This window comes from Amborella trichopoda, chromosome 9, assembly GCF_054954075.1.
Source record: "Amborella trichopoda isolate Santa Cruz 75 chromosome 9, AtrichopodaSantaCruz75HAP2 v2.0, whole genome shotgun sequence".
Taxonomy (NCBI): Eukaryota; Viridiplantae; Streptophyta; class Magnoliopsida; order Amborellales; family Amborellaceae; genus Amborella; species Amborella trichopoda.
In genome coordinates this window covers 401,484-412,931 of record NC_142344.1, presented here as the reverse complement: position 1 = coordinate 412,931, position 11,448 = coordinate 401,484, and the positions used below count along the sequence as shown (strand labels likewise).

At 35.0% G+C, this 11,448-nt stretch overlaps 1 long non-coding RNA gene across 1 annotated transcript; it reads right to left on the bottom strand.

Moving 5' to 3' along the window:
- Window positions 1-328: 328 nt before the first annotated feature.
- LOC148780284 (uncharacterized) lies at window positions 329-3,555 on the bottom strand. Its single transcript, XR_016039959.1, has 2 exons — window positions 3,169-3,555; window positions 329-2,331 (listed from the first exon to the last, which is right to left on the bottom strand). It is a non-coding gene; the product is annotated as an uncharacterized LOC148780284 (long non-coding RNA).
- Window positions 3,556-11,448: the final 7,893 nt, after the last annotated feature.

The following is an 11,448-nucleotide window of genomic DNA, read 5'->3' as shown; positions in this document are numbered from 1 at the left end:
CTTTTGGCACAAGGTAGTCACATTAATCTTGACCATTGGATGTGAAATTAGGTAGTTGTCATTATTCCATTAATTAAAAAAAACTATGACGCGTAAAAAAAAAAAAAAAACTAAAAAAAAAACATACAAGCCACCTAGAAATAGAAAGAGAAGCAGTTTTCAAGCACGTAAAAGCAAGGCCGCGAGTCTAGTTTTCTTTAAACAAACTCCCGCTTTCCTTATCAGAAAAGAAATTGACTTTGGTGGCTCCTTTACAACTCATAACGAAATTCTCTCCCACCGTTATTTTTCCAATGACAATGGCGACCATGGCTTTAAGAAGAGTGAAAAAAAAAAAAGTGGTCCGTGTCATCTTATTCAATGGAACGGCCATTATTAACAGTTTAACACCCATGATATCAGATTGTCCAACTTTAGTAACGATGCCATGAAATGGAAATGACAAAATTCATAATTCGATAGAAGAATACAATATTAACATCAAGTAATTCACTCTATCGGTTCTCTGCATGTCCTCCTATTATGACCCTCTGCGCCGCATCGTTTGTACTTCAAAGGCCTGGTGATCAGATGTTTTGTCTTGGATATTCTTCGTTGCTTTTTTGGCCTACCGGGAAGGTGTGTAGTCCTTGATGGTAATACTATCCGATTGTAAATACTTGTGAACTCAATATCATCCGGGACAGGCGCAAAGGGAGTTTTAAATGCCTTTTTAAAGTATTCCACTGTAAAATACTTAAGGCAGTACACAGCGGGATCCAAATGCATATGGTTAATAGCCGCAATGACATGGGCAAACGGAATGCCATTGAATTGCCATTTTCTACAATTGCATGTCCAATGCTTTAAATCGATAGCGTACTTCTTCCCAAGATAATGGATCTCAAGCTGCATATCCATGGCGAATATAACTGTGTGAAAAAATCAAGCTTTCATCTTTCGCATTTCAAGTAATTCTTGGGCATTCAGTACTAGCATGCCGCTCTAAGTATTACCTAACTCCCTCTTCTCTTCAAATCTGGTTATCAACTGTATCTTTATGTTTTCACACATTGTAATGATCGACTTCTCTTGAGCCGATAAAATCCAAGCAATGAAAGACTCGGCCATGTTTGAGGTAAGATGACTATATCTAGACCCTGAAAAATAGGCACCTGCCCAAAATTTGGAGAAATTATTCTTAATCCAATCATATGCTTCTGGGTCGGCACATTTTATATCAAAAATTATTTTTTCAAACCCACCAATGGTCTCTTTATGGGCACCCTTCCAAAACAACATCAACAATACTTCAGTATTTGCTGACCTCTTCATAAAGCTCTTGAAGTTCTCTCCCACATGTCGCATGCAAAATGATGGAAAACATGTGGGAAAGCATTTTTTTATTACTTTTGGTAGGCTTTTCTATCGATCAGATATAATGTTAAGGCAAGCAGATTAGGGTACCTATTCAATAGCTCACTCAATATATTTAAGAACCAATACCAACTCTGGTAATTCTCCTTCTCAACCACTGCAAATAGTAATGGGAAGAGCCCATTATTTGCATCTAGCGCGATGGAGCATAATAAAATGCCTTGATACTTTCTTTTTATGAATGTTCTATCAATATCAATTAGTGGCCTGCATCCATTAACAAACTCATAATGCATGGATGATAAGCAATGAATAGTCGTTTGAACCTGCCTTCATTTGTGTGGATGCGAACTTCGGTTCTCGGGTTGGTTCTTCTGATCTTCTCAATATACCGGGGGAGGTCATGGTATTATTGTTCATGCGATCCATCTATCATCTGTCTAGCAACATATTTTCCCCGCCAAGCTTGCATATAGGAAAGCTTGACCTCATGATCACGTTGAACATCATTTACAATGTCTTTTGCTTTAATTTTTTGTTAGCCAAAAAATATGGTCTTTAATCTTTTTTGCCACCCAATCACTACAAGCTAGTGGCTAATGGACCCTCCCCATTAGACCACTACATGTGTGCTCCTTAACCATAAACTTTACTTTAAAGTATGCGGTACTGTCAACTCGTAAGCCCCGCACTTGTCATGTGCATCCCTCTACCTTGTAACTTGTCCACACCTGTACTAATTAACTTTTGTCAAACTTTAAAACAAAATTGTTGTAGATTGCAAAATCAACTAGATGATGCTGACATTTATTAACATTTTCAAAAAATTGCCCAACTTTCAATTGAACCTCGTTACCAAGTCCTCTACATGGACACTTTAGTGGTTCAATATCCTCCATATCATGCTCTGGTACGAGCTCAGGGTTGGGTGCCACTTCAATGTTTTGATATTGCTCAGGTAAAACATTACACCGACTGTTGACAAAAGATATAGTGTAAGATGAAGCAGCAATTTATGCACATATAAGATTAAAATAAAACAATTTACAGATAAAAAAATAAATTGTAGATATATCTAGTCCTTGAAGATGGGCCCTCAGCAACAGATTCTTGTTGTGGCTCGACAATATATACTACAATTCTCGAAGATTCCCCTCCCAACAGAAAAGATACATCAGTATCATCACTAACATCAATCAAATCAAGCCCACTAGATAGACTTGAGTTGTGGTACATAATAGCTAATTTGCTTGGGTCACACTTGGTTAAATTAGCAAAATGACTTTTTAGTTCATCCAAGGAACTATTCACATTATACTTGGTGACCTTCAATTTTTCTCTTGTATAAATAACACGTCTGTCATATGTATTCGTCTTAAATGACCCCCGATATCGAATACCAGTTGCACTCCCTCAGTAGCCATCGTCAATACTATTGTATTAAATGAATAGCAAAATTTGTGTCTAAAAAAATCAATGCAAAAAAATTACCAAAAATTGAGATATTTCTAACTACTTTAGGGTTCATAAAATTGTTTATGATGAAAAATCGGACAAACTTCAGGCAAAGATCTCTATGATTTTTGACACCTTAAATTAAATAAAAATGCAATAAAAGAGTGGTAAAGAAAGTGACACAAATCGAATTCAGATCTGAGGCCAGATCTTCCCGAAAACGAGCAGATCTACTCTCAGATCTGTGGTAGAGCAAGCATGATCCAAGACACGAAAATAAGATTTTAAAGTAAATAAGAAGATCAAAATGAAATTAAAACAATAAAAGAAGAATAAAAAAAATAAATGATACCGAACCTAGTCGGATGGCCTGGGAATCTCGAGCCTTCTGGGGGCTCGCCCGTATCAGAACCGGTCCTCTTTTGTCTCTCTGAGTCGAATGTTCACCAGCAAGTCTCTGGTTGAAGAAGGGTGGTTGTGCCCTAAAGGTAGATCTAAGTTGGTTGTGCCCTAGGTTTAGGTTTTCCCAGACTTAGGTTTTCTCTTAGGAAGCTTGGGTTCCTGAAACAGTTTCTAGGTATTCTCTAGTGTAACTCTCTCTCTCTCTCTCTCGTTTTTTCTTTCTGATCTCTATCTGTTCTCTCCCCTAAGGTTTTGGTCTCTCAGATTTTTTATCTCTATCTCCTCTCTTCTAGGGTTTTATCTTTCTCCGTCCTTCCAAATGACCACGAAAATAAGGTTTATAGGGCCAAAATCTGCTGAAGAGGATATACTCACATAACTACACGTACTTATCCAAAAAATGGATTTACTAGGTTAAGTGTGATCCTAAGGGTTCAAGAAACCACAGAATTTGGCAGATTTAAAATGGAGTGTCTACAAAAATTTGAGTATTACATAATAGATTGAAATAGTATAGTACCAAAATTGTGAGTAATAAACATTAAACATAAGAAAACAACAAATACTCACTTAAACACAAAATAAACAACAAATTTTAGTACAAACAAACATGTTTAACAATTATTTAGCCAAAACAAGGAATACAATGTTTCAACGCGATACAAACAATAAATAATTATACCAAACAAATAACTTCATCAATATTTAATAAATTCATTTTATTAATAAAAAATACACAATAAATATTATTAACAAAAAAAAATATCCTAAAAAATAATAGATAATAAATTTCAATTAATCAACCGTAAAAAGAGAGAGTATGAATGGTACCAATCAATTCCAAATAGTGAAGCAATTTCTTCAACTTTACGGGTTACTGTATTAAGGGACAGTAAATGGGTTATGATGCTTCAATGATCGGTTTTTCCCAACTTTATAAAAATAAAAATAAATAAGTTTCCGCCTGTTGACATGAAATGTTGGCGCTAAAAATTCCGAAGGTTCAACATCCGAAAATCTAAAAAATTCGAATGTTGAACATCCGAAAATGAGAAAAATCATTTTTGGAGCTGCAGCTATTTTCGGATGTTGAACATCCGAAAAAGGGCAAAGTTGTTTTTTTTTAAAAAAAAGGCGTTATGAAAGATAAAATACAGATAGATGGGTAATAACGAAAACTATTTGGTGTAACCGTAATAACGTAAAGTATAACGGATATGTATGTAATTTTCCTATTATAAAATTTAAAGCTTAAAAAATAGTGTAGATTGAGGAGATCTATAGAAATCTTGAAAATTAACGGTCCAAAAATACGTTACAAGATGCACTATTTTCAAAACGTGAAATCTATTTTTTTTCTCATAGCCATACATCTTGATGTCGAGATGAACAATTTAAGGATATTTGGGGATCAAAACAACCCCTTCTAATGAAATTGTTGAGGTGGCTCTAATTTGATTGTTTAGATCCTCGGCTCTATATAAACATTTTCCTTATATAATTTTGCGATTAGAGAAATCAAAGATAAGATAAAACCAAAACGATTGGTACAACCTCGAATTCCACTCATATCCAAGGGCTTATGGACATTAACATGTGCGTGCCGTATATTCTCCACATTTGATGTCCTATCCATAATATTTTACTACTCTTGCGTGGAATTTTTTTTTAGTATATTGTATGCATATTAATTTTCTTGGTGGTCCTGCGCTCAGATCACTATCACCAACCTCCACCTTAGAGTTTAGAGTTTATAGTATTAATGTCCGATGATAAATGCACTGGCCAGGAGTTACACATTGCATGGACCCGTGGGTGGATATGGAGGACCTACTTGATCTGTATTTGAGCAATCAAATTTCGAAGGTTGGAGCTCATTTTCCCACGTTTTGTTTCTTAGTGATTTTAGAAATGGAAAGTTGGGAAAAAGCACATGATTATCCTTATTGTTTTTTTCTAATTATTTAGGGTCGAATCCTAACCTCATTCTGCTCGACCAATGACCATACCCGGAGTGGAGCCATAAATCATATGAAACATATAAGATAAGAATGTTTAATTTTTATACAAAGTCATACGAAAAATATAAGGTAAAACTGTTTAATCTTTATATAGAAAGCTCGCAATCAATCTTAGTTATGACATACGAAATCAAAGTATTTGGGAGCATGAGCTCGATGTTGACTAAGTTCGGAAGCAGAAAAAATTTTCTCAATCTATTCTCGTGGGAATGAAACACCCCAATAACTTGATTTCACATCTGACGAGAAAACTTTTCTCGAGCTATTCTCATAAGAACGAAACAGCTTAACTTCATATCTGAGGCTAAGAGCGATTGCGGTATTTTTTGTTCCAAATAATCTCGTTTCATGTAATCCCAACAAAATACATATAATGGACATTATGGGTATGCTATATGGTACAAGGCCAATGTTGGTTTACAACCAAAGACCCTGGAGATTAACCATAGTTTTTGATGATGCACATTCACTTGAACTGGAAATCAACTCCAGTGGTCTATGGACCATATACCATTCATAGGTTGTGTTTCCTTGTGGAATACAGTACATGCAATGCAAAATATGTGCATATTTTTAAGGACAATTTGGGATTTGAGACACATAAGATGGCCAATCCCATACCATCGATTCCTTTTTTCAAGCACTAGATATTTACCCGTCCATTTAAAATAGATGGATGCATGACATGGTGGTCCTCTCGGATGTTTATGTGGCCTCGATATGCAAACATGTGTCTCAATCTAATCCAAATTTCACGTGTTAAAATTAGGACCCAAAGACGCATTCATGAGAACATTATTTTACAAATAACAAAACTTTAGAATATAATATAAAGAAAAGTTTATATAAGATTGCAACATTAAAATATATAATTAAAGATGCACCTCAAACATGTATCGAAAAAGGATGTTTTAATGTTAAAAAGCCCTCTAATTGATCATCTTGACATTGTGACGTACAAATGTCCAAAGAAAAAAGATTTCGAGTCTTAGAAATAGTGCATCTTGCAACACATTATCTAGACTGTCCATTTTCAAGATTTTCATATGTTTATAGACATACTTGTGTATGTTTACATATGTTTTTACACATACAACAATTCATATCATACAACAATAGTAAAGCATCCAAAAATTAAAGATAATTAAATTAATAGTCCAAAAAAGTTACTTTGTGAATATGAATTGTATTCATTAAGATTTATTGTAGACCAAACCAATCCAAAGTTGCTTCCTAACAATATTTAAAAAAACTAGTGAAAAGCATTAACTAATTATTATTAATTCAAAGTATTGCGCCCTTATTGTATGGCTATTTCAAAAAAGTCCTAATGAATTCATTCAAAACACAAGCTCTCAAAACTAGTAAAAATCAATTGTTAGGACAAAACAAAGTATAATGCTATTAATGACAAAATTTATGGAACAACAAAGATCATACATGGTACAAGGCACAACGAAAATGAGAGGGAAAAAAGTTGAAGAAGAAAGACAAACGTCCAGTAGTTCACATTATTGAAAGGGAGAAACCAGTGGTCCACAGGCTTGGAGAGGGAGAAACCAGTTGGAGAGGGAAAAACCCTAGAAAATTTCATATTAGTTAAAATAAATCATATTTTTTATTTATAATAACAATTACATATGAAAACCCTAATTTAATGAATAAATATATATATATATATATATTTTATTTTAAAATACTTGTTACTTTTAAAATAAAATACTCTTCAATGAAGAATAAAGTTTTTAAAAAAGAGACAACACTTTTTTTTAAAAAAAAAAGTCTAAAAATAAGGACACTGCGGTGGAACTCAATGGAGATGCCATATACATTAATTTAATCTTAATGGAAAAAAGCCCCCAAACTTTTATTTATCTCTTCTACACCATTTTTTTTTATTTTCAGTTTTTTTTTACTAAAATGACTTTTACGGTAGTCGTATTGCCGTAATAGTTCGTGCATGTTATACCGTACTTAAGTACCGTAATACTTCGGAAATTTTATACGGTACTAAAAAATACCATAATACTGAGGGCATTTTATACGGTACTTTAAGTACCGTAAACTTATACTAACCCTTATACGGGATTTTAAGTATAGTAAATACTAACCCATGTTATACGGCACTTAAAATGCCGTAAAGTAAACCCTTTTCTATGTTTATCTCTTTCTTCTCTAATTCTTTTTAGGTTTATCTATTATTTTTCTCTCTAATTATTTTTAATACTTATCTCTTCTTTCTCTCTCTAATTCTTTTTTATCTCTTATTTCTCTCTCTACAATCTCATCATCGTTTCCTTAGAGAGAATCATATGCAAAATAGAGGACATGATCTATCCAAGGAAATGATGATGAGATTGTAGAGAGAGAAATAAGAGATAAATATTAAAGAGAATTAGAAGAAAGAAGAGAAAATTAGAGATGAAAGAGATAAATATAAACAGGATGAGAAAAAGACTTACAGCATTTTAAGTGCCGTATAAGATGGGTTAGTTTTTACGGTTCTTAAAATGTCGTATAATGGGTTTTAGTTTTTACAGTACTTAAATACCGTAATTGGCTTCACGGTATGGCCAGAGTTTTACGGTACTTAAAGTACCATAATATTATTTGAAGTTACTACGGTATTTTAAATACCGTATAAAATGATATGTATTACGGTAGTCGTCATTTTGGTCCAAAAAAAGCCACAAATGAAGAAAAATTGTGTAAACGAGATAAACGAAAGTTTTGAGGGTTTTTTTCAATTAATCTTAAATTAAGGTATATTTGCGATAATTTCCCTTATAATTAATTAGATCGATCACAAAACTTCAAAAAAAAAAAAAAAACCTCTTAAGCTAGTGTTTTGCCCAAGGGAGTAAATATATACTCCCGATGGAGCATAGTACACGTGCTCATGAGTGTGTATTATGCCTATAGAAGTGTACCTAAATATGTTGTATACCTAATATGATGCCATGCTTATGTGGGAAAGGGGTTAGGGTTGTGGTGGTAGCACCCTCACACCCTAATCACCGCAATGTGGTTTTCATTCCCATCTCTAACACCACCCTAAAACACATTAAAAAGAGCTAACTCCTAATCTACTTAAAAAACGTGTAGGGTTTGTCTTCCCTACTAAATTACCCAAAACAATAAAAAAGATACCATGCTTAGGTGCTCATAAGGTTTTCATTTCCATCTCTAACACCACTATAAAACACTTTAAAAAAAAAAGCTATCTCCTAATTTACTTTAAAAAAGGGTAGGGTTTGTCTTCTCCACTAAATTACCCAAAACAATAAAAAATATGTCATGCTTGCATGCTCATGAAATTCTACTGTGTCAAAATTTGGAGAAACATGGAAGGAGACTTGCAGTTTCGAGTAACATGTTTTTTTTAAGTGTGACCAATCCCATTAAGACCCTCCAACCTATTAATGGATGGTGATGACCATAACGATGGTCCTAAGTTAATACGGAAATCACAGAAGGTGTATGTTTATCTTTGATATAAAAAGTCACAATCACCTCTAGTTTTCATATGCGAAATTGAGGAGGTGGTTGTGCACTATTAACCACAATAAAAGATAGAAAAGTTGTCTCAAATATACCATCTGATTTTACATTGCACCAGCTTAGGGTATCTGTGACCTTTTCTATACAAAAGTTTGAAGTCCATATATACTTATTATTGTATGATCGCTAAAAACATATTCCCTTGAAATAAAAATAGTAGCTTTATGCCTAGAATTATCTAGTCTGAGAAGGTGGTTAAAATGGTGACAGTCACTCTAGTGATATATGCCAATTCAAGGGATGGATCATGAGTTGCGGATTTGGGATGATTGCGAAACCATTAATCTAATAAAGATCCAATCCTCAGCATCATTAGTGATCTACTTGGAGCCAAAATTGACTGCATTCTCCTATAAATAAATAAATACAATGTTGCAATTCACTGTATGCTCCTATTAATAACATAGATATAGAGTGATGGAAGTACACTTAAGAATCCACGTTCCAAAAAATACAATCACATACTGTGTATGGCCAGCTTACGTTCGAGTTGCTTGTGCTCCTCGCAACAAACGGGAATGGTGATTTGATTATTTGGAAGGAGACCTTTGGTACAAAAGAGTCATAATCACCTCTAATCATTAAATATAAAAAAGACACACCCCAACTACTATTTGATTTTTCGCTAATATTAGTTCAAATCTTAGAGCTCAATGGAACTTAAAAGCGGGAGACTGGACATTCCAAGGATTGATCAATTGTGGATTTGTGGCACACTTGTCACATGATCATTAGTTCTCAGCCTCGGCCTCATATGCGATATCATCATAGTGATGAAATTGACGATGGGACTGCCTCTCATTATGTTACGATCTACCCAAAGTGAATCCCATCCAATTCACCCACCTCGAGTCCACCATCTCTTATATAAATTGACCATTGCTCGGAAAAATTATAAAGCATACTGTGAACCTGATGATGATTTGGCATCCATTTCTCTTTCTCAGCCACCATCTTTCAAAGATACAAGTTTCAGTAGTGGAGATGGACTCCTTATAACTCGGGAAGAAGGTACATCATGCACCAATGATGTAGGGTATATGATGATACCCCATGAACGTGTTGCTGTTGTTTTTCTGATTATGAAAGGTGGGCATTGACTATAGTTCCTGAGGACAGATTCACTGTCCATTACTGGAACAGATGGGTGGATGCTGCACAATTTACTTCATTGGTGTAAGGTACAGTTTTTTCAAAAGTTAAAGCCCAATGCTTTTGCCCAAAAACTTTTTTGCTGCACATTTTGCACAAATCCTGCTTTAACCCAAAAACTAAGACCAGAGCCTTCCTCATAGGAGTCAGCGAAACCACGACACCGGAATTGTCGTACTGGCCTCAAATATAACTTACGAGCTCAACTCTCAAATGGTAATAGCCCACATAGTATTGGACCTGAAACACAAAGATGATGATCCCTTTCTGGTTGAATTGACCACCCTTTTAAAGAAGTGGTCAGGTGAGGCCAGAGGCAGCAGAGCCTCACCATATAGTTTCAAGTCGTCATGTCCTGGTTTTTTTCTCTTCTTGAACGTTAGAGCTAGTAGAGATCATGGGTTTGGGAGCATTATAATGACAGGAGTAGCAGTAGCAATAATGTTTCCAGTTGTAAACATAATAGAAATAATTGAGAGAGAGAGTCCATGACCAGCGAGTCCCTGGATGAAGGAAAGAATGGTGTTTTTCTTGAAAATCCTTTTCAGAGATCATTAAACACTCAAATAAAATGGAAGCAGGGCCCTTTCCCTGGCCAGGGTAACATTAAATTGGGTATTTCAGGGTGGTCAGTGCCGTTGCTGTCCTTGTGCTCCTTCCTCATCTTTTTGGAAGTGGCAATGCTTGCTTAAATTAACTCAAAGAGGGGACAAAAAAATGAAAAGAAAAAAAAAGAATGAAAGGCATCTCGCATATGCTTAGTGCTGAAAAAACATGCTCACTATTGGAACTTGAGAATGTGTATCCACATTGTAACAATTGGAAGCAAATCGATCTCCACCTCAACTTCTCTGCATTCCAAAGACAATGGGAGAGCAATTGGGATTGTTTAATTATTCCATGAAGGGGCGGGGCGGCAGAGATTGGCACTGATAACATTTAAAGCCACTGGATCTCTATCACATTGCAAGGCACCAAAATATCTTGTAAATAAGTTTTCATTGTACCTTAACTTCCAGACCACCATGGCATTTTTGTCTTGGAGTAATTTACACAGTTGCCAGGTCATTACTAGCATGATGTTCATGCTCTCAGAGAAGGGAGGACCATTTGAAAAGGACATTGACCATTTGAAAAATGGTTTTCATCATTTCAGCTGTAAGATGGATCTATCAAGTAATGGGACTGGTGAGAAGCCGAATCTTGTGATAATTCATGCACTAGAGATGCTTTGGAATTCATTCAAGTGAAAATGCAAGAACAAATGGAGAGAGTTAAGGGTTGAAAATGAACACCTTAAGAGTACCTTGAAGCAATTGCAATGCATACCAAGTACTTTTCTTCTGCAGAAACTCATAGACGTGGTACTCCGTCTGAGACTTAAAGCAGCAAGTCCCTTTTCAATTTAAACCTATATGGGAAAAATAAACACAGCACCATGACCTTATTTCCAAGCAGAGTCCTCAACCATTCTGGTTTCTCATTTAAGCCCCTCATAATT